The sequence below is a fragment of the Neomonachus schauinslandi genome, chromosome 2, assembly GCF_002201575.2.
Source record: "Neomonachus schauinslandi chromosome 2, ASM220157v2, whole genome shotgun sequence".
Classification (NCBI taxonomy): Eukaryota; Metazoa; Chordata; class Mammalia; order Carnivora; family Phocidae; genus Neomonachus; species Neomonachus schauinslandi.
Window position 1 is genome coordinate 79,334,654 of NC_058404.1, and position 26,480 is coordinate 79,361,133.

General features: G+C 37.7%; 1 protein-coding gene across 1 annotated transcript in view; it reads right to left on the reverse strand.

The window, feature by feature from the left end:
* Positions 1-26,480, reverse strand: part of EDNRA (endothelin receptor type A) — a 57,589-nt gene that overhangs the window by 25,309 nt on the left and 5,800 nt on the right. The gene's annotated exons all lie outside the window — the stretch shown is intronic.

Genomic DNA, 26,480 nt, shown 5'->3' on the forward strand with positions numbered 1-26,480 from the left:
TATGTGAAGTAGTCGTACCACCTACTTTTCATTTTTTTTCTTTCTTTAAATTTTTTTTTTATTATGTTCAGTTAGCCACTGTATAGAGTACATCATTAGTTTTTGATGTACTGTTCAGTGATTCATTAGTTGCATATAACACCCAGTGCTCATCACCACACTTGCCCTCCTTAATACCCATCATCCTGTTACCCTATCCCCCCACCCCCTCCCCTCTGAAACCCTCAGTTTGTTTCCCAGAGTCCAGAGTCTCTCGTGGTTTGTCTCCCTCTCTGATTTCTTCCCATTCAGTTTTCCCTCCCTTCCCCTGTGGTTATCCTGTGCTATTCCTTATATTTCACATATGAGTGAAACCCTATGATAATCGTCTTTCTCTGCTTGACTTATTTCATTTAGCATAATCCCCTCCAGTTCCATCCCTGTCGATGCAAATGACCACCTACTTTTCAAAGAGCTGCAAAAGGTTAGGGTTTGGGTGACAGTTTGACTGAGAAGCAGGCAGTCATCTCTTAACTAGTTTTACTAAACCATGAGTAAAGCTAGTTTTCAAGTAGCAGTGCTGGAGGATTATATTATCTCTTGACAAGCAGCACGGTCTCTGAATTCGAGGTGATAGAGAATCCTGGAAAAAGGAAGTGGTTTAGGACGCACTGACTTGTCAGCGGCTTAACACCCTTAACACCATTTTGGACTTAGCTTTTCCTCTGTGCTGATGGGGCTGACTCTGCTTCACCAGGTGTGTCGTAAGTGGCCTTTCTTTAGGCTTAAACCTCCCTTTATCATACAGAGAAATGTGGTTACTGTGATCTGTTTGTAGCATTTGCAGGAAAGTCTATTCTTCCATGTTGACAATTTAAAACCTTTGTTGGAAGGAAAGGATGGATACCCTCTAGTGGCTATGGTAAGTAGCAAGAACATAAAGTCCCCTGTGAGTTGCTGATATTTATCTAATTAGGTATTATAGCAGGAGCAGGGGCTTGAATACTAGCTCAGCTACCTAAAAGGGAAGTCCCTGCTGAATACATGATGTCTTTTCAAGAGTAAAAATGGTATTGATTTCCTTTCTAATTTTTGCTTAGTGACTCAGAATTGAAACCGACTCCACTCAATAGGAAACACTATCCTACTAACTTGACAAACCTGTCTTTTTCTTTTTTTTTTGCGAAGTACCTTTTGCCTTAGTAGCTCTGAGTTGAGCTTTGAATTTCTGTTTTGACATATCTAAAAGATAATGTGAGGTCTAATTTCATGGTCAATGTGGTCATTAACATAATACTCATTTTGAAAATTTAGTAATGTAGGGCTCTCTAAAATTCTATTTTTATGGCTAAAGCCTTGTGTGACTTATTTCAGAAATCATCTCTTTTTAGTCTTCAAACATATTTCCCTTTCATTTAAAAAAAATTTTTAAATTTAAATTCAATTTAATTAACATATACTGTATTATTAGTTTCAGGGGTAGAATTTAGTGATTCATCAGCTGCAGACAACACCCAGCACTCATTCCATCAAGTGCCATCTTTAATGCCCATTGGGCAATTACCCCATTCCCCCACCTCACCTCCCCGTCAGCAACTTTCAGTTTGTTTCCTGTATATTTCCCTTTCTTTTGAACAGTTTTCTGAAAGGACCTCCGAATTGAAGAATCCAATTCTGTCTCTCATCTCTCTCTTTTTTTTTTTTTCCCTTGCACTCTGATGAGTCTTGGTTAGTATCTTCCCAGAATTTCTGCATAAACATTTGTCCAAGGACAATTGGTGGGCTCTTCACAGGAACAATGCCCTAAACTCATGACAGTTTAATGAAACTAACGAATAATTATACCATTGCTGATTGCTGGTTGTTAAGGCTTGATGCAACTAAAGATATAAAACACTGTTTCTGAGATGAATCCCCCCCCCATAAAGAGAAGAAAACCTGAAAACTACTTTTTATAGAATGAAAGTTTAATATTTTGTCCCACAAGTGTAATTCTCCACTGAAGACTATAGGATGTAATTAAAATGTGTAGGGATTTTTACAGGATATGCTTTGGAACGATTGAGTTGTTATGGTTGGTTCATATCAGAAACAGAGTATCCTGAAATCCACGTGGATGGATTTCCCAATTCACACATCCAATAATGAGAGAAAAGGATGTTTCTTGCTTAACAAGGGAGACTCTGAAGTCCTGTGAGGGTCTAAATAACAAGGGCTAAGAAAAATGATCCAGAAAAAACCACAACTGAGCATGTATTGTTTCAGACCCTTCCAGTCTCAGTTGAATTTCTTCCTTTTCCATGCTTGCCAAAGCTTTCAGTTAGGGTGAGATGTAGAGGAAGGACTGAAGGGAAAGATATCACAGAATTGGTGGGCACCAAAAAGATCACAGAATTGCCTTTCTTTGACATAAGTAGAGTTTTGTTATTTTTGTTGTTATTTTTCCTTTCCCCAGGAGTGAGCATTGATTCTTCTTGGGAATTAAAGACAAGGGGAAATGAAAGAAATCATCGGAGAGGGGCGACCGGGTGGCCCAGTCAGTTAAGTGTCCGACTCTTGATTTTGGCTCAGGTCATGATCTCAGGGTCATGAGATTGAGCGCCGAGTCGAGTCTGGCTCCGTACTCAGCAGGCAGTCTGCTTGAGATTCTCTCTCTCCCTCAACCCCTCCCACCGCTTGCACTCTCTCTCTCTCAAATAAATAAATAAATCTTAAAAAAAAAAAATCATTGGAGGAAATTTCCAGACAATCACAGTGCAGACTTCTCTAACCTATATCCACTTCATTCTGAAAGGATGGATGGACTAACTGTCCTAATGCAGCTGGACATTTGCAGCTTTCCTGCAAATGCTACAAACAGATCACAGTAACCACATTTCTCTGTATTTGCCTTGGATCATATGAGTTATTTTGTGAAACAACATTGTCCTTATGGAAAAGGGGCAACTACTTTTATACGCTAGAGTATTTCATATCTTTCTGGGAAACCTTATTTAGGTATAAATGGTCATCTTATTATTTTTCAAAAAGGGGTATTTTGATAATCTTACAATTTATATGAGGTTGTGACCAGAATTTGAAAGTTGTTAGTGTCATATCAAGGATCTTTTAAATTATACCACTACAGGGTGTATCATTTCAAGTTTATTTTGCACAGCTAAAGAGTAGCAAAGGATGCCAAGTAGCATAATAACAGTATCTTCCTATTTACTGTATTTAACTAAGGTAAATAGTCCTGTTGGGGGAAATTAGGCCACTGCCGGGGGTAACTTCTTGACTTCCTCAAAGAGGCCCCCATTCGCTGCCCAATCTCAGTAGGTTCTGCTTATTAATCTTTTCCTCATGGAACCAGTGTGGGAGTAATTTTACGTTCCAAGTCTCAGATCACTCTGGTTTAGCAATAAAGCATATACAAAAGAAAGAGGGAATCAAAGAGGCATAGAGTGTAGATCACCTATTTTTCTCTTATTTAGAAGAGGTATTTTTGAACTTCTGGAAGACTACTTACTGGGAATGCATCCTTTCTGTTCTTTACTAGCATTTAAAATTGAAAACACAATATTTAAAATGGTAAAAATTAAGCTGTATAGAAACATAATGAAAAGCAAAACTTCCTTCCAGTCAAGGCCCCTAAACTCTCTGCCCAAAGGCAACCATTGTTAATTGTTTAATGTTTTCTCCCAGAAAACTTCCTTTGTACATAAAAGCATATGCCCTTAAAAAAGTAGGAACATATGGAAATAATATCTTTTAACAGTCTTTTATGATCTTTTTTGCCTAGAGTACTTTTCTGGTAAGCAGTTCTATTGCCTAATTAAAAGGTTTTGATTTTTAAAAGCACATCAGTGAAAGAATTCAGACTAGGATAGGAAAAAATAAGTAACTGGATAGGATAAATCTAGACCACAGCAAAGGAACTAGTTGATTTCATTAATGTTAACAAGCTACTATCAATTCAACGAAAGAAAAACCAAACTACTCTGGCAAACTGACAAGTTGGATTGGTTCAAAGGGTTAATCAAGCACCAGGTAGCCACAGCTTATTTTTGCCATACAAGGGCCTATGCTATTATGAACCCTCATATTTATAACTTCCAAGGACATCACATAGTCCCTAGCACATTGGCATTGAATGAATTAATAATCCCAACTCATTAATTCAGGAAAATATATTCATATTTTGAAATTAGATAGTATCAATTTTGCCCTGAAAACACATTCATCTTGTAATTTACTTTTTATTTAGAAGTTGTTTATCAGTATCCCAGAGTAGAATTTCCATTCCTTACATTGAAAGAAACCATGCACCTGCTAATGAGTTGTTTGAGGAAGTAGGAGAATACTGTTCTATTTAAGACTTCAGGTTAAAGAGGAGCTGCCACAAACTCTTTGGAGACCTCACAGTCTGGGCTGTGATGAGAATATCCAGCCTGATAAGAACCACAGAGCAGACACTTGGACATGATGCACATCCTGTGGTGTGATTGCATTCTCAAGTGGATACAGAGGAACACCACAGACCAATCGCTGGGACAGTAGAGGGCTGTCTGCTGAGTATGGATTTTATTGAAGGATAGTTTCCTTGGTTCTAGTCTAGGGGATTTTTCTACAGTTGAAATATAGTTGAACTCCCTGATCATCACTTGAAAACTTAAGGTACCTCTAAATGGCAAAATTAATGTAGAAATTTGTATATGTGTGGCTGATTTTGATTATGTCTAAACTATTATAAAATTGACAGGCTGCATTTTTTAACTTGTCAAAAATAGGTTTACCTAAGGACTTATACCACATGGTACACTCATAAGCAACCTGTTTTTAGAATGACTAGATCCAAAAGCAGGATCTCTGTCCACCACTATGTTTAGTACAAAGCAATGTCTACTTGGTTGGAACCTCTCAGATATGTGCAATGTACCTGTTTATGTCAGTTTTCTGGAACATAACAACCAGAAAGTAAGCAAAAATATAATGAGCCAGTTGGTTGATGTGAAATTTATGCCCTAAAGCTCATGTACTTTCCTTATGGGCAAACTGCCTGAGTTCACCACGGGATGACTTATTCTTACTTTACACCCAGTGCTATAAATTTGAGCGTTCATTGTTCTTTATTCCAGTGCACATCTAAAGCTGCTCATTACTAGGAACCCTCCAGAGTAATAGTTCTCCGTCTTGCCTGTACATTAGAATGATTTAGGGAGGTTTTAAGAATCCCAGTATCTGGGCCATGCCCCTAGACTAGTACTTCTCATCTTGGGGCAATTTGCCCCCTGAAGGACATTTGGCAATGTCTAGAGACATTTTTGGTTATCACAATTGGGTTGGGGAACAGACGCTACTAACATCTAGCTGGTAGAGAATAGGCCTCCCTAGTGAATAATTATCCAGCCAAAAATGTCTATAGTGCTAAGGTTGAAAACCCTATTGTAGACCAATAAGCCAGAATCTCTGGGGTTGGGATACAAGCCTCAGTAGTTTTTAAAGCTCCCAGGTGATTCCAGTGTACAGCCAAGGTTGAGAATCATTGCTCCACTGTAGTGGGTCCAAGCTTTCACAGCATCAGAATCACATGGAAGGCTCATTAAACCAGATTGCTGGGCTCCATTCCCAGAGTTTCTGATTTAGTAGATCTGAGGTGGGGCCTGAGGATTTGCATTTTTTAATTTTATTTATTTATTGTAGTATAGTTGATATGTAGCATTTGCATTTCTAAAGAGTTCCCAGGTGATGCTGATAGTGTTGGTCCATCAACCACACTCTAGAAGCACCATGGTCAACAAAAAATGATAGCTGACAGTCAGATAGGGCAGGAGGAGCAGAAATAGTATAAAATATAGACATATGAAATCAAAACTCACAACAGTTTAGGGCCTGCATCCCAGTACCTCCTCACCCCAGTAGTCCCTAAAGGCATCAGTATGTAAAAGTACAGTTCAATACCGGGTGACTTCACTGTTATGCAAGGCCCTAATATTATATAGCCTAATGTTTCAGGCCTCATCAGATTGGCACCACAGAATAAGGCTGTTTTTCCCCTCAATTCAACTTAGGTTGTGAACTCGTAAGACTTAGGTTCAAGTCCAAGATCTACCTGTTACACACAACTAATGAATCATTGAACGCTACATCAAAAACTAATGATGTACTGTATGGTGACTAACTGAACATATAATAATAAAAAAATCAAGATCTACCTGTTACTGTGTGACCTTGGGTAAACCCCTGTAAGTCTCATTTCTATATTTGTTAAGTTGGGTGGTTCTCATGCCTCCAACAATGGAATAATGACCACCTGGGGGTTCAATCAGAACAATGCATTAAGGAGGGCATGTAGTGCATGGAGCACTGGGTGTTATTCGAAAACAATGAATCGTGGATCACTATATCAAAAACTAATGATGTATTGTATGGTGACTAACATAACATAATAAAAATAAATTAAATTTAAAAAAAGAACAATGCATATGAAAGAATTCTGCAAACTGAATCTGTACCACACATTAGTTATTTTGAATTGCTATAATTTGTAATAATAAATGGAAATGTACCATTTATGCACAACTTAATGAAAACAAGGATAATAGAAATGAATTTGCCCCTCTTTATCTATTCCAGATGTCTTCTCCTGCCATTTAATGCTATTACTTGCGCATTACTTTTGTTATTGTCATGGCATCTTAATAATGGGATAAATAAAACCAGTGGCACATTTTTTGTGTGTGCTCATTTTCCTTCCAGCCCATCCAGTGTGGCTGAGGGATTCTCTTCCTCCCTTCATCCACTCCACCCATCCTAGACAGGAATGAGGGAATTATGGAACACAGTCAATAGTAGCTGAAAATCTCAAATTAAATGTTCTCTTCTCCTCAACATGAATTCTGGTAGTGCCATTTGGAATTGAAGATGATGGACCAGGTACCAGGGTTTGAAAAGTGGGGTTCTAAGGTTTTCTTCCTTGCTGGGGGAGGGGCTGGGATGTAGAAGTTGAATAGTCAAATCAGTAGTAAACAAGAACATCTTCCAATAGCATAGACTGAGTTAATTATAAGGCCTGTGCTGCCCAAGACAGGCCTTTAATGTGAACATGCTCTCTGGCTGTTGCAAATCTCAAATCAGATACAATAAAATAAATCACTGTGCATGACTGAGAAAGGATTTTGCTTTTCCTTTATGTTTTAATTGCTTCAGGATTGAGGCAGAGTTTTTTTTTTTTTTAAGATTTTATTCATTTATCTGAGAGAGAGAGAGAAAAGCATGAGCAGGGGGAGTGGGAGAGGGAGAAGCAGGGAGCGGGAGCCCGATGTGGGGCTTGATCTCAGGACCCCAGGATCATGACCTGACCTGAAGTCAGACACTTAACAGACTGAGCCACCCAGGCGTCCCGAGGCAGGGTTTTCATAGAGATAAATGAAGTAAAAACCATGGCTTCTACTCTATCCACACACATTTTCCTCCCAGAGGCCCCTTTTGCCTCCCGACCAGCCCCAAATTTGGAGTGTATGACAAATGCTGAGCAGAGCAGCAACTCCATAAACATTCTCAGTTCTGGTGCTGGGTGCCGTCAGTGACCTAGGGGGATGGGAAAGCACTTCTTTTTCATTAAAGCAAATGACTTGGCATAGCAGTTAAGAGCGTGAGCCCTGAAGCTCTCTTCGGACTGGACTTAAGGCTCTGCTATTTCCTGTGTGACCTTGGTTTGTTGATTAACCTCACTGCTTTTCAGTTCCTTCCTCTACAAAATGAAGACGGGGTGGCAGCTACCTCGGAGTATTACTGTAGGCAACAGGTGAGACAATCCAAACAGAGGGATTAGCAGAAGTAAGCATCTGGAAAAGTGAGCTATTTGTACAGCCGATTGTTATCAGTCTCTACTTTTTGTCCTGTTTTTCCATGAGAACGTGAAGGTGGATCATCCAGGTTACCAGGGAGGCAGGGTGGTAGAAGATGACTGAAGCATAAAAGACCTCATTCTCAAGGAAATCACTACCTGGAAGATGAATAGAGATAACAGTTCCTAAAGAAGCTGTAAGCAACATCCCGTGGCAGCTCAACAGAAGGAGAAGGTGGTCTGGCACAATGGCAGAGAGAATAGGATCTGGAATCTGCGATGTCCCCTGGCATCACTTAGACAAGTTAACTGTGCCTCAGAGAAAACTGGAGATAAAAAGAGAATCTATGCCCTCCGGTGGATGTGGGTATGAAATGAATAAATCCATGCAAAGCACTCAGAACACGGCCTAGCCCATCACAGATCCTAAGTGTTAGTTCCCGTGAGGCACTGCTCCCGCTACTCTGCACTCCCCTGGAAAACATGGAGTTGTTGCTACTCCTCGCTGTCCGCATCTTACACTATTGAATTGTCAGTGTTTCTGTTTGCTGAGGTCCTAACTTTTTAGAATCTGAAATACATAGCTATTAAGAACAACCAAGTGGGGACGCCTGGGTGGCTCAGTCGGTGAAGTTCTGCCTTCAGCTCAGGTCATGATCCTAGGGTCCTGGGATCAAGTCCCATATGGGGCTCCTTGTTCCACAGAGAGCCTGCTTCTCCCTCTGCCTGCGTCTCCCCCTGCTTGTGCTTTCTCTCTCTGAAAATTAATAAAATCTTGAAAGAAAAAAAAAGAACAACCAAGTGGAGGAGAGGAAAGAAAAAGAGAAAAATACTTTTTGAAACCAGAGTTCCAAAGCCATGAAGATTTCTTCCTTAGAAGAAAGATGGTTTACCCAAGATAATGGGCTTATTATCCTCAACAGTCTCAGTTACCTGAAGGCTGGGAATGAAAAGAAATATCTCTTTCGAATAACTATTTCCTGTAAGGATGCCAATCTAGAAGCAGGGGACCTGGACTTGTGCTTATTTTGCATGCAGAAAACCAAAGGATCATTAGGTGGAGAGGAATTAAACTTCTTTAAAGCAGAAACATTAGAAGGACTTAATATCAAAATTACACAGGTTAGTGTCAAAGATATGTGTCAATACTTTAAGATTTCATTCACAACAGAGAGAAGATTTATGTTGGAAAAAATGAACCTGTTTTTTCCTGAATGGAGAAAAGATTTTACATATGTGTCATGACTGGAGGCTTACATTTTCTTGTAACAAAGTGCAAGCATAGTTAATTATAGAAAATAAGTGCTCTGACCTGGACACAGAGTAAGGCCCAAAACCTATGAAAAATTTTATTGTTTCTTTTATTCAGCAGCCTCTATAGTAGTACATGCTGGTACTTACTTAAAAGAAACCTGCAGGCAAAACCAATACAGAACAAAGCAAAACAAAACAAACTGGTAGAGATCCCCACATATAGATTTACGGAGTAGCTACAAAAGACTTATCAAGAATTGGTGTTAAGTAAGAAAAAGGGAAAGCCAATGGCCTAGTTGAAGGCACACAGCTTATTTAATGATTTAATGTACAAAATCTTAAGAACTGGAGTTAGTCCTTCATGGTGAAGTATGTCACATGGTCATAGGAAATTAATTATCCTATGTGTAATTAGAAACAATGATCTAACCAAGAAGTGGTATGGAGCATGAAGAAATGGTATCGTATGTGTCTTAGGGGGAGGGTAGGGAGAATACAATTGATGCTGAAGCTCATGTGTTATAGTACCTAAGGTTGAGGTGATTCTGAATATGTAATAACAGAAAGTCATTCGACAATAAAACTTCAAGATTTCCAATAGCTGAGGCATAAAGTGAAAAAAAAAATACCTAAGATGTCCGAATTACCAGTCATGTAATGAAACTTCACAGAAGAATGACATGCATTTTAACAATTCACCATTAAAGTTTTGGAAGCCTGGCTATCTTCTGGGGAAGTGTGATGTGTGGTATAGAGAGTATTAAAACCACAAAAGTTGTATTTAATGGGAAGAGAGAAGAGTGGAACATCTTGAGGGGGAAGTTGGAAATCCTGACTTCTAGCTCCAGTCCTGTCAGAAATCTTTGGGCCTTGCTTCCCTCCTCTGCCAAATAATCTAGTTCTGGCCCAACATTTCTTATCTCTAAATTCTTTGCCAGCTCATAAATTGTGTGATTTGTTTTTCACATCAGAACTCCAGTCTGTAACTGGTTTCTCTGAAACTATTATCAACTCAATTTATCCCTAATCCTTACCTCAATCCTTCCCTTGATTTTGGATGATTTTTTTCCAATTTCTCTTTTATCTTTCCCATCTATGACTCTTTTAGTCCTCTTTGCCCTTTTTTCCTACCCAAAAGGATTAAGGATGTCAAAATCTGTGGGACTACCATAGATTGAAGCGTTGAGACTATTTATTTACCTTGAATGTATTTTATTCAAGAGTAAAGGTATTTTATTACTCTCTAGGTAAAAGCTAAAATATATAGTAAATTTTTCCAGTGACTTATAAGCATCGTATTTTTTTTTTAAGATTTTATTTATTTATTTGACAGAGAGAGAGAGAGAGAGAGAGCGCAAGCAGGGGGAGTGGCAGGCAGAGGCAGAGGGAGAAGCAGGCTCCCCGCAGAGCAGGGGGAGCCCGATGTGGGACTCGATGCCAGGACCCTGGAATCATGACCTGAGCCGAAGGCAGTCGCTTAACCAACTGGGCCACCCAGGCGCCCGGTATAAGCATCGTATTTTAAATATAATCCTGACTACATATAAAATGCAGGAAAAATAGTAGATAAGTAGCTTTCTTAAGCTTCCAGTCGAGGGTCTGTTAGTGTAATAGTGTAAAATTAAGGCTTTTAAAAAAGTTTTGAAAATGAGTTTGATATAACTTTGTCTTATTTATGGTTATTCGGAAATGACATAACATTAAATTGTACTACTCAAGACCAACAGATTACAACCTAGTGTTGCTTCTAATCTTGCTATTTGATAAGTACTGCTTCTCTAGTGTAAGCATTTTGTTTATTTTTAGTGCCACCCAGAACAGAAAACATACAAATTTGGAGTCTAATGTAATTAGTCTACAGTGACGCCAAGGTTCCTTTTCTAGATAACTTGATTACTAAGAGATACTTGTACTTGTCTAAGGAATATTAACTGCCATGAAAATCAGCTATTTAATTAAATGTTATTAAGACAAGTTTGGTAAATAACACTTAATCTTAAATTTTAAAAATTGTTTCAGACTTGGACAGGTGCTTAGAGATCATCTAGATCAGTGGTTCTTTTAAGTGTTGTCTGTGACTCCTGAGGATCCCTGAGAACCTTTCATGGGGTCTGCAAAATCAAGATAACACTAGCAGATTACTGCCTTTTGCCCTGTTGGTACAAAAGCAATGGTGGGTAAAACCACAGGTGCCTTAGCATGAATCAAAACAGTGGCACCAAACTGTTTTAATAGTCATTGTATTCTTCACCATCACACACTAGCAGCAAAAAAAAAAGTTGCTGCAAGAGTAATGGTGAGGAGTTCAGCAGGGTCACAGGATACAAGAGCAATATACAAGCAATGGAAAATCCAAAAATCCAAAAATGAAATCAAGAGACAATTTCACTCAAAATAGTGGCAAATACTTAGGAATAAATTTGACGAAAGAAATGTATGACATGTACTAAAAGCTCTGCAATACTGGAGAAATCAAAGATTTAAATACATGTTTACGGATTGGAAGAATCGATATTGTTAAGATGGCAATTTTCTCCAAACTCATCTAAAGGGTCAAAACAATTCCTATCTAACTTCAAGGAAATGAATAAGTTTATCTTAAAAATTTTTTAAAATTTTATTTATTTATTTGAGAGAGAGAGAGAAAGAGAAAGAGAGCATGAGTGGGGGGCGGGGAGAGGCAGAGGCAGAGGGAGAAGCAGGCTCCCTGCTGAGCAGGGAGCCCGATGTGGGGCTCCATCCCAGGACCCTGGGATCATGACCTGAGCCAAAGGCAGACACTTAACCGACTGAGCCACCCAGGTGCCCCATCTTAAAATTTATATATAAATGTAAAGAACCTAGAATAAGCAAAACAATTTTGAAAAAAAAAAGAACAAAGTAGGATTTACAATATCTGTTTAAAAATTACTATAAACTTCAGGACAGGATGGTATTGACATAACAACAGACACATAGGTCATTGGAACAGAAAAGAAAGTCCGGAAATAAACTCTTAAATTGATCATCAAATGAGTTTTGACAAAGGTGCCAAGGCAATTCAATGACAAAATGGTAGTCTTTTCAAAAATGGTGTTGGAACAACTGGATATGCTTATGCAAAGAAAAAATGAACTTAGTGCTTACCTCATATCCTATACAAAAATTAATTGTGATCATATATCTAAATGTAAGAGCTAAAACTATGAAACTGTTAGAGAAAACATTGGAGAATTTTTTTGTGATCTTGATTTAGGCAAAGATTTCATAGATATGACACCAGAAACATGATCCATAAAAGAATAATTTGATAAACTATACTTAGTCAAAATTAAAAATTTTCGTTCCTCAAAAGACACCATTAAGAAGATGAAAAGAAAAACCACAGAGTGCAAAAAATATTTGCAAATCATATATCTGATGAAGGACTTCTGTCTAGAGTATATAAAAAACGCCTATAATTAAAAAATATAAAGACAAATAACAATTAAAAAGTATAAGAGATTTAAATAGACACTTCACCAAGGTAGATATACAAGTAGCTAAGAACATGAAAATGTAAAATACTCAAAATCATGAGTCTATTAGGGAAATAGAAATTAAAACCACAATGAGATACCATTACAACTCATTAGAATGGCTATAATGAGAAAGACTGATAATAATAAGTGTTGGTGAGCATATGGAGGAATTGGAAATGTCATATAATGCTGGTGGCACTGTAAACTGGTACTATCATTTTTTATATTAATATGATGCAGCAATATTATTGATATTCCTCCAATGTTACTCATTTGTTTGTATTTAGTTCTATGCATTTTTGGGATGTGTAGGTGTGTGTATCCACCACCAGTCAAGATATGGAACAGATCACAGATCCTTCATCACAAGGATCCCTTATGATGTTCTTTTATAACCACACTCCCTTTGCCTCCCCTTTCCCATTCCTAACTCCTGGGAACCAATTATCTGTCCTCAGTCTCTATAACTGTCATTTCAAGAATGTTATATAAATGGAATCATTTAATATATATTCTTTTGAGATTGGCTTTTTTTCACTCAGCATGGTTTCCTTGTGGTTCATCCAAATTGTTGTATATCTCAATTGCTTGTTTGTTTTTAATCTTGAGTAGTATTGCATGAAATGGATGTACCATAGTTTGTTTAACCACTCACCCACTGAAGGACATCTGAGTTGTTTCTGGGTTCTGGCTACTACAAATAAGCTACTATGAACATGCGTGAACAGGTTTTTGCATGAACATAATTTTCATTTCTTCGGAATAAATGCCCAAGAGTGCAATTGCTGGATCTGATGGTAATTGCATGTAGTTTTATACTAAACATCCAAACTCCTTGCGAGAGTGGTTCTACAATTTTTCATTCTCACCAGCAATGTATGTTTATTCTATCCATTCTGATAGGTGTGTAGTGATATCTCACTGTGGTTTCCATTTTATATTTCCCTAATGGCTGATGATGTTGAACATCTTTCATGTGTTTATTGGGTCATCTGTATATCCTCTTCAGTAAAATTTCTGTTTATATTTTTCCCCATTTTCTATTTGGATTTTCTTGTTGTTGTTGAGTTTTGAGAGTTTCCTATATATTCTAGGTATTAGCCTTTGTTGGATTTGTCGATTGCAAATATTTTCTCCTAGTCTGTAGCCTTCTTTCATCTTCTTGAGAGGGTTCTTTGCAGAGTAAAAGTTTTAAGTTTTGATAAAGTTCTATTTATCATTTTTTTTCTTTTATAGATTATCCTTCAGGTATCAAGTCTAAGAACTCTTCACCCAGTCCTAGATCCCAAAGATTTTCTTCCTTTTTGTCCCTAAAGTTTTATACTTTTATATTTTCATTTAAGTCCATAGTTTAAAAAATTATTCTTAATTGTGGCAAAATATACATAACATGAAAATTACCAAATAGCCATTTGTCATGGGTCAGGGATATCTTTAGCAGAGAAGAGGTAGTTAGAACAGAATGAGGGGAGGCACTGAGGATCAAGGAACCTAAAAAGGGATTGAATGATAAATATTAAGCCCTAAGGCACTTACTTTTCTCCATTCATTCATTTATCCAAAACTTCTGGCTAAGCAGTAACATTTTATTAGATGTAATCAATTCTGTACCAGCTTTGTCTTCTGGACCATTTCCACAAACTATGAAATGTTTATCATTTCATGAGAGTTAATTAAGAGTTATTGTAAACAAGTAAAGAATTTCAAAAACATAGTAGAGGTGGATTCTGGTCTATCAGCTGAGTGACTGCTTTTATTATATCATCCTGAAAGCAGAACCAATTTGAATTAGTATCTCTGTAAGATTATAAACAGCTCAGTGTTCTGGTTCATACAATTGGAACTAAAAATGTTGACTCCTCACATTCTGAGAATCTATGTTCCCTGCCTCTTTCCCTCCCTCCTTCCACCTCTTCTTCTTTTCCTAAATATATATGAACTGTCTTTTGTGTACCTGATGAATTACAACCTGTGGAAGAGTTGAGTCCCAGGGATGGATCTATCACCCAACTCTTGTCTTCTTTCCTCCAACCCCTGTAGCACCTACTTCTTTCACCCAACAACTGAGAAAGGGCTGATATATACAGAGAATATCAACGCCACAAAATTACATGTACACACATACACACACACACACACAGTGTATAAAAAAGGAACACAGAGTATTTCTGATCCTTTCCCTACTTTCCCCTTTGTGACATGGCCCTTTGGTCCATTATCAAAGAAAAATTCCTTGAATTTTATAGCACAGAGATAAAAAAAAAGTCATTTATTTTAAATTATGGCCATGTAATTTAATTGGCCTATCAAAGATATGTAAAGTGTAGTGATTTTCTGATAAAATAATTTCAAATATGTAAAGGTTTTGTCTTTAAGATCTTTAGAGAGTACCTTTTTTTGGTATGAAATTTCCCTAAAATAGATGGAAAAGTCTTCTTTACTTCTTTTTCTTCTTAACTGAAATATGAATGCCTGTCCAAAGATCTGGTCACCTGGTTTAGTGCTGCTCTTAATTGTTTGAAAGACAATATAATCAATATCTCTAAGTTCATGACAAAGCATTTAAAACTTCTTCAGTTTTGACCACAGATCCATGATTTGTCCAATAGGCTTCATGGACACCTGGTCACTGAGACGCTCAATGAGGCCAAAGTTCTGAGGCACAATAACTAAATGGGGAAGACCAAGAGACGATCTTCTATTTGATGTTAGTAGTCACCTCGGGAACAAGCCTACTATGCATCATTATGCCTAACATGACTCCATAAGATGGGGGGCCCTTCATTATTCTTTTCATATAAAAATAATGACTTGAGAGATCTAGTGATTTATTCAAGATCAGTCACAAACCATTTAAAAAAAACATATTTTGATTTCTTGGGATTATGCCCATTTACTTTTTGGGGGGATTGAAGGCCTAAGCCACTTAAAAAAAATCAAAGGTTAGGAAGATGTAGTAATATTTTTGAAGTTCAGGTCTTGAGCTTTGACATGCTAGGGAACAAAATGAAGAATGAGAGGCAAGGATGAAAAACAGGAGCAGGGTAGTTGGTGAGATGCCACAGGGGTTGAATAGGTTTTTTTTGTAAATGGCCAGATAGCAAATATTTTAGCCTTTGCAGACCATATGATATCTGTCAAAACTATTTATGTAAGTGATTGGGTATGGCTGTGTTCCAATAAAAATTCATTTATAAAAATAGGCATTGGGTGGGGTTTGGCCCACTGGTTGTAGTTTGTCCACCCTTGGGTCAGAGAATCAGGAGAAAGCAGAAATGGTAAGTACTCAGGGCTTGCAGATGAGATACTGGAATCTCCCTTTTAGTGTCTACTACCTTCCAGATTCACTTCCCCTCCTTTATGCTGGCCCAGGACTGGAGGCAACTTTAAGGTCAGTCCATAACACCAATGAAAATATTACTGTGAAGCTAATTATTTCTTTGGAACAAAAAGCAGGAAAAGTTTCAACACATCACCTGAGTTCAAATGCATTTTCATAAGATTTCACACACTTCTGAATACCTTCTGGGAGTATGTATTACCTGCATTGTAAGACCATTGTTAAGTTCCATTTGAAATCAAGTCGGTGGTTTTTTTTTTTTTTTTAATTTTTTAAATTTTATTATGTTATGTTAATCACCATATATTACATCATTAGTTTTTGATGGAGTGTTCCATGAGTCGGTGGTTTTGATGAATACAATTTCTTTATCAGGAGGCTGCAATGCAAATTTTGTAGATGACATTAAGAGGGATTTTATTTTGTCTTCATAAACTACATTTTACTACTGGTAAATTTCTATAGCAACCCTCCCTTACCAGTGTAGTAACCAGATTATAACTAAACCTCCAAGTTTTACCTAGCAAGTGGCACACCCAAGATATGTCACTTAACAAAATTAACCTCAGAGAGATTGTGTGGAAAATTTCATCAATTCAACTTAAACTCCCACAACGCTTTACTGTCTACAATCACGGTTTAAAAAAGCATTTTTTGAATCTGCGTTTCATGGTGTGTTTTAACATTATAAAATAAATAACCATTTATTATAGCCATAATGGAAAATGCTCAAACCTAATTTTATTTCTGTAACTCTAGAAATTAATTTGACTAGTTTTGTTTTAGATGCATATATTACTTTGGGAGAATGAGAAATGACAGTGTTTCTGTTTTTAAATAAAATGTTAATAGGTGTTTCGCATTCAAAATGTTTTTCATGTGTATGTGTTTGGTGGTCTCAAAAACTTTCAACAAAACACCAAAGTATAAAACTACAGTGGCATTTGGGCTAACTTGATTGTATGTGTTTGTATTCTCAAACAGAACGTACGCCACTAAAGTCATGGCTATCCTAGCTTTGTGTTTTCTATAGACACTGAGCTAATGTGTGAGTTGATTTGGGGATTATTCATTATGGAGGCAGTTAACAGATTTGCTTGAAAGGCAAAGAAGAATTACAATGAACAAAATTCACACATATACCACACAGGTCTTTAGAGCATCTAGAATTAGAAAAAAATTCCTGTTTAGGAAATACTGCCCAATTCCTAATACTGTACCATGTCCTGGTAAGTTCTCCAAAATTACTGATCAAAATTTATATTAAAGATTTATAATCAAGATTTAAATTAGAATATATATTTAATATATAGGTATATGTTGATATGTAAGGATTACATATGTATTTTTATATATACATATGTAGGTCATATATGTGTGGTATATATATATTTCAGCATATGTATGCATACAAAGATGTTTTTGAGAATATGCATAAATGCACTATTCTTATTAGCTCAAAATTAAAAACGATTTAAATGCCTCTATATAGTAGAGTGGATAAATAAATTGTGGCATATCCAGACAAGGAAGTACTATGGAGTAATGAGAATGAATAAGCTACAACACAACAACGTGGGTTACTCTCACAAATATAATGTTGAGCAAAAGAAGCCATACAAAGAAGAATATATATCATATGATTCCATTTACATAAAATACAAAAACAGGCAAATTCATGCCATTAGAAGTCAGGAAAGTGGTTGCCTTGGGAGTTAGGGTGGTTAATGACTGAGGGACTTCTGGGTGCAGGTAATGTTCTGTTTCTTGATCCTGGTTACACAGAGTGTTCATTTTATGAAAATTCATGGAGCTGACATGTCCATTTTTCTGGATGTATATTATATTTCAATAAAAATTTAAAAAAGTTTACACAGTATTATGGCTCTTACATTATGTAACATTTCCCTAATTTTCATAGGTTTTAGCTTCTATAAGAAAATCAAATTCGGGGAAACGGTGGAACTATGCCGAGAAACGGTGGGAATATGCCAAGAAACAGTGTTTATGACATAAATGACATTATTTTAAAGGATAAATTTTGGAGTGTCCTAGACATTTTTATTTTATGGAACTAAGTTAAAAGTTCACAGCAGTCAGAGATTTTTTTTCTTTCTCTCTTGGTACAGACATTCTGCAGAATTTCTTCATCAGATAGAAAACTCATGTGGGATGGGGCATAGTACAGTGTTCAGTATGTGGCAGAGATGTGTGCTCATTACCTTTCACACTTTGACAGGCTATGACTGTGGACACTTTTAACATGTTCAATAATTATTTGCTTTACTTGTTGCTTTTATAATTAGGGCCATTCAAGTTCCATACTTAGTTTTTCTTTCTTTTCTCTCTTTCTTTCTTTCCTTTCTTTTTCTTCTTTCTTTCTTTCTTTCTTTCTTTCTTTCTTTCTTTCTTTCTTTCTTTCTTTCTTTCTTTCTTTCTTTCTTTTTCTTTCTTTCTTTTTCTTTCTTTCCTTCCTTCCTTCTTTTTTTCTTAGAGAGAGAGTGAGAGAGCAGTGGCAAGGGACAGAGGGAGAGGGAGAGAAAGAATCTGAAGCAGGTTCCACGTCCAGCGTGGAGCTCAGTGTGAGACTCCATCTCACGACCCTGAGATCATGACCTGAGCTGAAATCAAGAGTTGGATGCTTAACTGACTGAGTTACCCAGGTGCCCCTAAATAGTTTTAGTCAATAGAATCACTTCACAAAACATAGAGTTCTTATGAAAAATTTTTTTTAAATTGAAGATTTCTGACTTCTTTTTAAATATCAGTTGAGACTTATTCTCAAATGTCATCCATTGTGTTTCACACTCCCCTTTTAATTCTTGTGCATTTGCGAAACCTAGAAAGGAAAGTCTAGGAATGCAGCATTTAGTTTCATCAATAAAATCTGATGTTTCCACCCCAAATAAAACTATGGACTAGCCATAGACACTCATTTTCTGTCTCATGTTCACAGAAAAATTGCCCAGCCTTCCCAGCAAGAACTGGGTGAGACATCTATTTGGCAAAATGTGTCCCTCTGAGCAGATAAGCAGATGCATGTTTCTAGACAAGCAGTTCATCAAGAACTCAACCTTTCTTTTCAGTTTATTATTTTACTTTCCGGTTCCTTTCTGTCGGTTGACCTCACCAACATGACAGTGAGTATGGAATACAAAAATCTGTTTACCAGATGTGCCAATGCAATCTGCAAGATTCACAACATAGATGCTATTCTGGAGAGCAATCTCTGAATCGCACACATTTTCCTTTATGATGTGTTACTTCTGTCTTAAATAAGCAACTAAAGAAGCTGTTGGGTTCAATGGAGGAGAGAAAAGGGTCTGACTTTATTTTTGAAGACAGTCTTTGAAATTATATTTCTGTACAAGGGATGGCATTTGGATGACTATAAAGTTTGCCTTATGAGATAAGTGGGAGACAAGCAGGATGGCTGCTCAGAGACAGCATGGTCTCTGGGATGAGACTGGATCCTAATCCTGGCTCTACCACTTGCTAGCTGTGTAACCCTGAGAAAATTCGTTAAACACTGCATCTTGGTTACTTCATTTTCAGGCCACAGTAGTGAATCACAGGCTTGTTGTGAGGATCAAATGAGTTAGCCTGGCACAAAGCAAACACTAGTTAAGCCGCAGGTAATGCTACTCTCATGTTATGCATTGGTATACATAACGTATTTTAAGACTGTATATTTTTCCTTCATTGATTCAGGAAGTGCTTCTCAACCTAGGAGCGAGAATGCTCTTAAGATATAAACGAAATCATGTCACCATCTGCTCTTAGGCTTCTAAAGCTTTCCATCTCGGGGCTACTGGGTGGCTCAGTCGGTGAAGTGCCTGCCTTCAGCTCAGGTCATGATCTCAGGGTCTTGGGATCAAGCCCCGCATCGGGCTCCCTGCTCAGTGGGGAGCCTGCTTCTCCCTCTCCCTCTGCCTGCCACTCTGCCTACTTGTGCTCTCTCTCTGTCTCTGTCTCTCTCTCTCAAATGAATAAATAAAATCTTAAAAAAAAAAAAGCCTTCCATCTCACTCAGAGGAAAAGGCTAAGGGCTTTATAAAGATGTACAGGTAGGGTGACCATGTTTCCTGGTATTTTTAGGACAATCTGAATTTATGCCTATTGCCCAGATGCAATTATTGACAGTATCTGCTTTCACTCTCAAACTATCCTGGTTTGGATGCTAAAATGTATGGTTACTCTATTATTAGGCCCTATGTTATCTGCTTCCCCCATCACATACCTTATGCATCTGTCCCTGAGACCTCATGTTACTACATTCTCCCTTCCACTCACCACTATGGCCTCCTTGCTGGTCCTTTACACCTCCACGCACATTCCTGCCTCCGGGACTTTGCATTCACTCTTTCCTCCGGCTGGAATGCTTTTACCTTAGAGAGTGGCATGGTTTGCTTCTTTTATATTTTAGGTTTTTATTCAACTGTCACCTTGTATTGAGGCATTCTTTAGCCACCCACTCTAAAATTAGTATCTTCTCCCCCTTCTTTCTATTCCTCCTTCTCATTTTACTTTTCTCTTTAGCAGTTATCTCATATGCTATATATTTACTTATTTCACATGCTTATTGTCTTGTTCTTCTACTAGAATGTAAGCTCCATGAGGGCAAGGATGAGTGTTTTTCTTCATTGCTATTTCCCCAATGACTGGTATATAGTTGGAGCTCAATAAATATCTATTGAATGAATAAAGGAAGAACATTTAGAAAGATCTGATGTCACTGAGTAACCAAATGGCCAATCCATTGCCATCCCCATTATCTTCTAGTATAAAACTTGATCTAAAAGAATAGGGATCCTATGTTTGGGATCCATGTTTAGGATTAGTGTTATGAGAAGCATGATTTGACTGGTTTCCATTACTGATGCTCTTTTCTAAGCAACTTGTTTTAAAAGTTAAGGTGGCAAACTGTCAATGAAACTCATAGAGATGCTTAAACTCTAAAAGCAACCTCTATTTGCCCATCTAAAAATAGTATTAAATCTTCCGGAGGGCACACTTGATCTTTGCGTCCCGAGTCCAGGAACACTGGGGACTCCAAATCTTAGTAAACATTTCAGAGCACGTGGTTTTGTAAAATTTTTGATGTTCAAGTTTAAAAATAAGGCTACCAAAAGTTAATATGAATGATACTTACATTTAGTCCTCTTACTGAATTCACTTTCAACCATTAACTTTGTAATGTAGGAAAGTTTTTCCAAGAAAAACTAGACCTAGTTAAAAATAAAATTGTAGCTATAGAAAGCAGTTATTCTAACTCCCAGGAGAGTATGGTAGCTCCAGAAAGCAGTTGTAAAATTTCTGGCAGTATATCAAATTTATTTTGACAGAATTTCTTAGAACAGTCCTTATTTAATCACTCTAGTCTTAGAATCAACTTCAGAGACAGTAAAGTTGATTCCCTATCCTCTTTCATTTTAGTGCGCATACTCTTTCTACCAACTGCATAAACCTGTATGATAATAAAGAAATAACACTCATATCCTAGCAACTCGTGAGATGAAGACACCATAGAAATATTTTGGAACGAAATAGCCCGAACATTTGCTTTTATTGATCCGAGTACTCGAAGCAGCACAACATTTACACACACACACACACACACACACAGTGTATCTTGTGAAAATTGTTTTCTCAAAAGTAAAGCTTTTATGCATCCCTATTTTATGTTAAATTTAGAGCACAGCAGCCTCTTCTAGTTGCTGAAGTGTTTGATGGAGGAATATCATCAGCCATGATGCCTTTTACATCTCAACACCTTCCTAATGAGAACAGGACTGAAACCATCTCTCCCTCCTCAGCCATGGGAACAATCTTGCAGTTATGGACGGTTTCCATCCCCCATCCCCCTGAAGTAGGGATGACTGTGCTCTGAGCCAAATGCCAAGGGTTAGCAGAGTAACCTCACATGAGAATAATTACTTAACATGACCATGAGAGAAAGCAATGAGGTTCCCAGACACAGGAAACGAAAAGTCAGAACAAGAGGTAGAGTTGGAGAGGTTTCTGAAGCCTTTCCAGACAGCAACTTCCTTGTAACGAACAGCAAATTGGGTAATAAATTTATCACTCTGTCATTTCATGTGTACAGATATTCTGAAATCAGCTAGTTAGCATAATGAACTTTTGCAATGCACATGTGTTTTAGCAATGCCAGAAACTCAACCTATTTCCTGTTCTCTAAAGAGCAAATACAATCTTTAATAACATGAATGTTCCTTTTGATATCCCAAATCACTTGTAGGTTTAATATTTCAATCCCAATCCCAATTCCAAGTGTGCTCCAAGAATGCATATTGCACAGAAACTTGAAAAAAGACTCTTCAATTGTCTGTAGATAGCAGAGGAAGGTACATGATACAATGCCCAGACAAAGGCAAAGGGGGAAAATGATCCTGTTGTTATGTCCTGCTCTGCTTGGCACACACATCTCGCAGATTTATGGACCCTGAGACGTTCCTGGTTTGCAGGAAAAAAGTAGACATTCAACAAATTCAAAAAGAACGCCAGCTTTTAGATCTGGAATTGTGTGGGAGGAAAACATTCTTACATAAGCAAATATAGTACATTTTCTTATTTTACTCATTCATCAAATATTTTTTAAGTTGGGGACCACGCTGGTTGCAGGAGATACACTGTATAAATGAGAATGATGGTAGCTTGCCTCAAGGAACTTGCAGTCTAGTGGGGCAGACTGGGAAGTCAACTGGTAAATACAATAATCAAGTATATGTTAAATGTTATTTTGGAGCTAATAGAGGGTGTCATGGGAGCCCATGAAAAAGGCAATAACCCAGTTTGAGTCATAGATACTTGCCAGACAGAGAGATAAACGTTTAAGCTGAGATTTGAAGAATCCAGTGGAATAAGTTGGAGGAGGCATGAGGGAAAAATATGCCAAGTAGAAAGACCATCTGGGTATTCTCAGACAGGCCAGGTTAGCTGGAGTAAATGGAGGTAGAGGAACGTGTGCCCAGGGGTCGCCAGGAGGGAAGGCAGGGTCAGAACTACCCCACAGGAAACATTTAGCTGGGATGCAATGCACCAACAAGGGGCAGAGATATTGGTCAAGGGACACACTTTTCTTTAGAAAAATTCAGGGAATACAGTTTTTATTCCTAATTTTATGATTATAGCACTATTACTGCAGTACATGAGAAAGATCTGTTTTTATTTGCTTGAAGATGAGTAAAAAGGAAACACCACCATTATCACATCTGCAATAATTTCGTGGGCAATTTGATCAACTTGGGGGACTAGGATGTAGAGACCACAGGTAATATCCTATGTACATAAATGGAGAGGCCCTCCAACAAATTATCATCGTCATCATCATCACCGCCAATATTTTACCGTGAGGATCTCGGAGAGATCTGATTAGAAGTGAATTTTAACAGTAAAGACCCTAATCAAATCAAATCATACCGAAAAGCACTTACGGAACAACTATCACGTTTGAGACACACAATCTATAAGTTGTGGCAATTTAACTTTGAGGCAGAAGTTGCCTTGATGATTTGATGTGTCAGCAAACAACTTTTGTATGGCTGCCCCAACAACAGGATGGATTCCAGTTGCACAAGATGTCAAAGGCTGTGTGAATACGGAGATAACTGGCTCCAAGCTAATGTCTCTGGTTTCCACATTGCTCAGATCCTCTGCCAGAGCAACATATTGAGTCTCGATTTTCCATTGCAAAATATTCCTGATAATTTCAAACAGAAATTGGATTTGTTTATTTTTCGTTGTTGTCCTCAGTAAGAGGTGGATGTTTAGAGTGGACCAAATTAGTAACCGACAATCAGTTATGGGATTCTGTCACTGGCTGGTTAGCTTGTTCTCACAAATCCGCTTTTATCCCCCATGCTGAATGGGGACATTATTCACCTACAGTATGATCTACGATAGCACTGGTTTCTACTCCCTGCGACCATGCTAGGGATTTCTACGCTATGCTGTTGGACTCAACTTCTTTCCTCTTCCCTTGGCCACCATTCTAATCCCCTCAGATCTACTCCTGTCATACACGTATTACCCCACATTCCTGTTTCTACTGAATGGGCTGAGATACAGTGGTTTATGGGCACATCTGTGTGCATGTATGGGTGAGCTGCTATCCTGAAAGCACGTGATGCCCAACTTTGGCTTACCCGTGCACACACATCACTTGTAGGGTTTCCACTCTACTCAAAATTATAACCCACCTCCCTATAGACAACACTCCAGGGTGTTAACATAATCTCATGGAATCAGTAAAAAGTACAACCATTAGATTCTGTACTTCCAACCTATATTGGCATTTAGTAGTTGGGAGGTTATTTGTGACCCTGAACACAGATACAATGTTTTACTTGTTTTGCCATTGTAATGAATGTAAACAATTTATATACAGATTAATTTACTGGCTAAATTTGTGCATTTCTTGAAAATTCATGTATCAGATAATGTAATCTTTTTTTTTTTTTTAAGTTTTTACTTATTTGTTTGACACAGAGAGAGAGAGCACAAGCAGGGGGAGCAGCAGGCTCCCCGAGGAGCAGGGAGCCCAATGCGGGGCTCGATCCCAGGATCCTGGGATCATGACCTGAGCTGAAGGCAGTCGCTTAACCAACTGAGCCACCCAGGCGCCCCAGATAATGTAATTTCTTGACAATTCAAATCCATCATCAGTTTAGTTTACAAGGGTGGATATTTGAAAGGGTCTGTAACTCCCTTTCCTTCTTCTCTCCTGTTTTTGTCAGTCTTCTTTGTAATTATTGATATTCTGCTTTTTGCATAATTTAAAGTTAGAGTAATCCTTTGATAAACTTAGTAATAACTTTTCTTCGACACTGCCATTTGCAAGGCCCTTGTATGCTCAAAAACCAAGAAGGAAATTGGCATTTATTTGCTTTCTTTGGTTCCTTCTGCTTTTATTGTCTCAGACCGTCTGATATTATCACCAGGTAGCTTGTCTGTGTGCGCGAGTATAAGCCAGGGCCAGAGGAGTCTCACTCCACTTTTTTGGCATATTTCTTCTCTCTGCGGCATATGTAACTCCAGACTCATTTTTTTCAATGTAGGATCTGTAAATGCTTCAGAAGCAGCCACTCAGTGACGAGGTCTAGCCTCTCTGAGAATGTCATTGATTTAGGGGTAGTGATGGCATTTTGACCAGAGCTGTGTATGCATGCTGGGAGCTGGTAAGAAGTAGGTGAAATATGGTCAGAGGAAGGAGGATCTTGACTACTAAACGTGGGAGCTCCCGGGTATTTTTTATTAAAGCAACGCTCAGTAAGTAGAAGTGAAGACCAGTAGAGGCTGGAGGAAAGAACCTCTGAAGATAGAGAGATCAATTAGGAAACTTCTGGAAATCAGGTGTAGAATGACCCCTCTCTTCCATGCTCACAGACCATCAAGAGCCACTCAGTACTAAACAAAATGGTAAAGTGAGATGGACAACTGCTACTTTGCCCCACAACGCAGGGCAGCTTGCCATGGTCAGAGGAGTCCACAGGTCTGATACGTGAGACTCCAAAGCATCAGACTCTTACAGCAGGAGGCAGCTGTGGACAAAAGGCATGAGGGCTGGGAGCTCACATCGTTTGGAGGGATTTCTCTTGACTCTCCTGGGCAGAAATCGGGGAAACTGCAACATCTTATGGTCTCCTAACCTAGAGGACAGGGCTGACAGAATGAAGGAGAAATAACCCCTAAGTATTGTGAGGCTTTTTAGCTTACTCAAACGTTTTCTTCTTTTCCTCTGGAAGGAGATCAAAATAACTAAACCGTATACATATTATTTAACCCAAAAGGTTTACTTTCTAAAATGAATGTTGGTTAAATGACTCATTACATGAGTTTTAGAAAAAACAGAAATTACACAAATGTACTCCTGTGATGTGAAAACATGTTAAATTGTCCACATTATTTAGAACTATAATAAGGTATATAAAGTCTTGGATTCCCAAGAGGGAAGAATCGTATGGTCAAATGAGGACGTGTAAATTATTATCCATTGTTATATGAATGTAAAACAAAGTTTTATTTGAATTTTCACCAATTGGAGATATTCCAGATGATCTGACTTCAAATGTTGCTATGGAATGGAAATGACGTTTAGTCTGGTGATTGGCAGGTAGTACCTCAAAGACATAAACAAGTCTCCTTCCCAGCAGTTGCAGATTTTGATTTTCCAAAAAGCTTCTTTGCAAATGGTCAAATGGGAATAATTAATTTGGAGATAATTATTCTCCTGAGCCCTGATGGGTTGGTTAGCTAGTGTGTAAGTATGAATGATCAATGTTTAATACTCTACAACGTAACTACTGAAGTAAAATTTTGAAGAAGAGTCATATAAACATTTTACATCTATTATTAAAGAAAGATGTCATGAGAAAGTCAAGTGTTTACACATAATATTTCATAAAGAGAAAATCAATAACCTTTTAAAAAAAATTAAAGTTCTGTAGCATGTGCTAAACATTTTAAGTTAATTGCACATTTTAAGTTTTGCATCATAGTTCAGTTCTAAAATCCCATTTTAAGTTCAAATAGAAAACATATGTTTTCATGCTATTCTGTG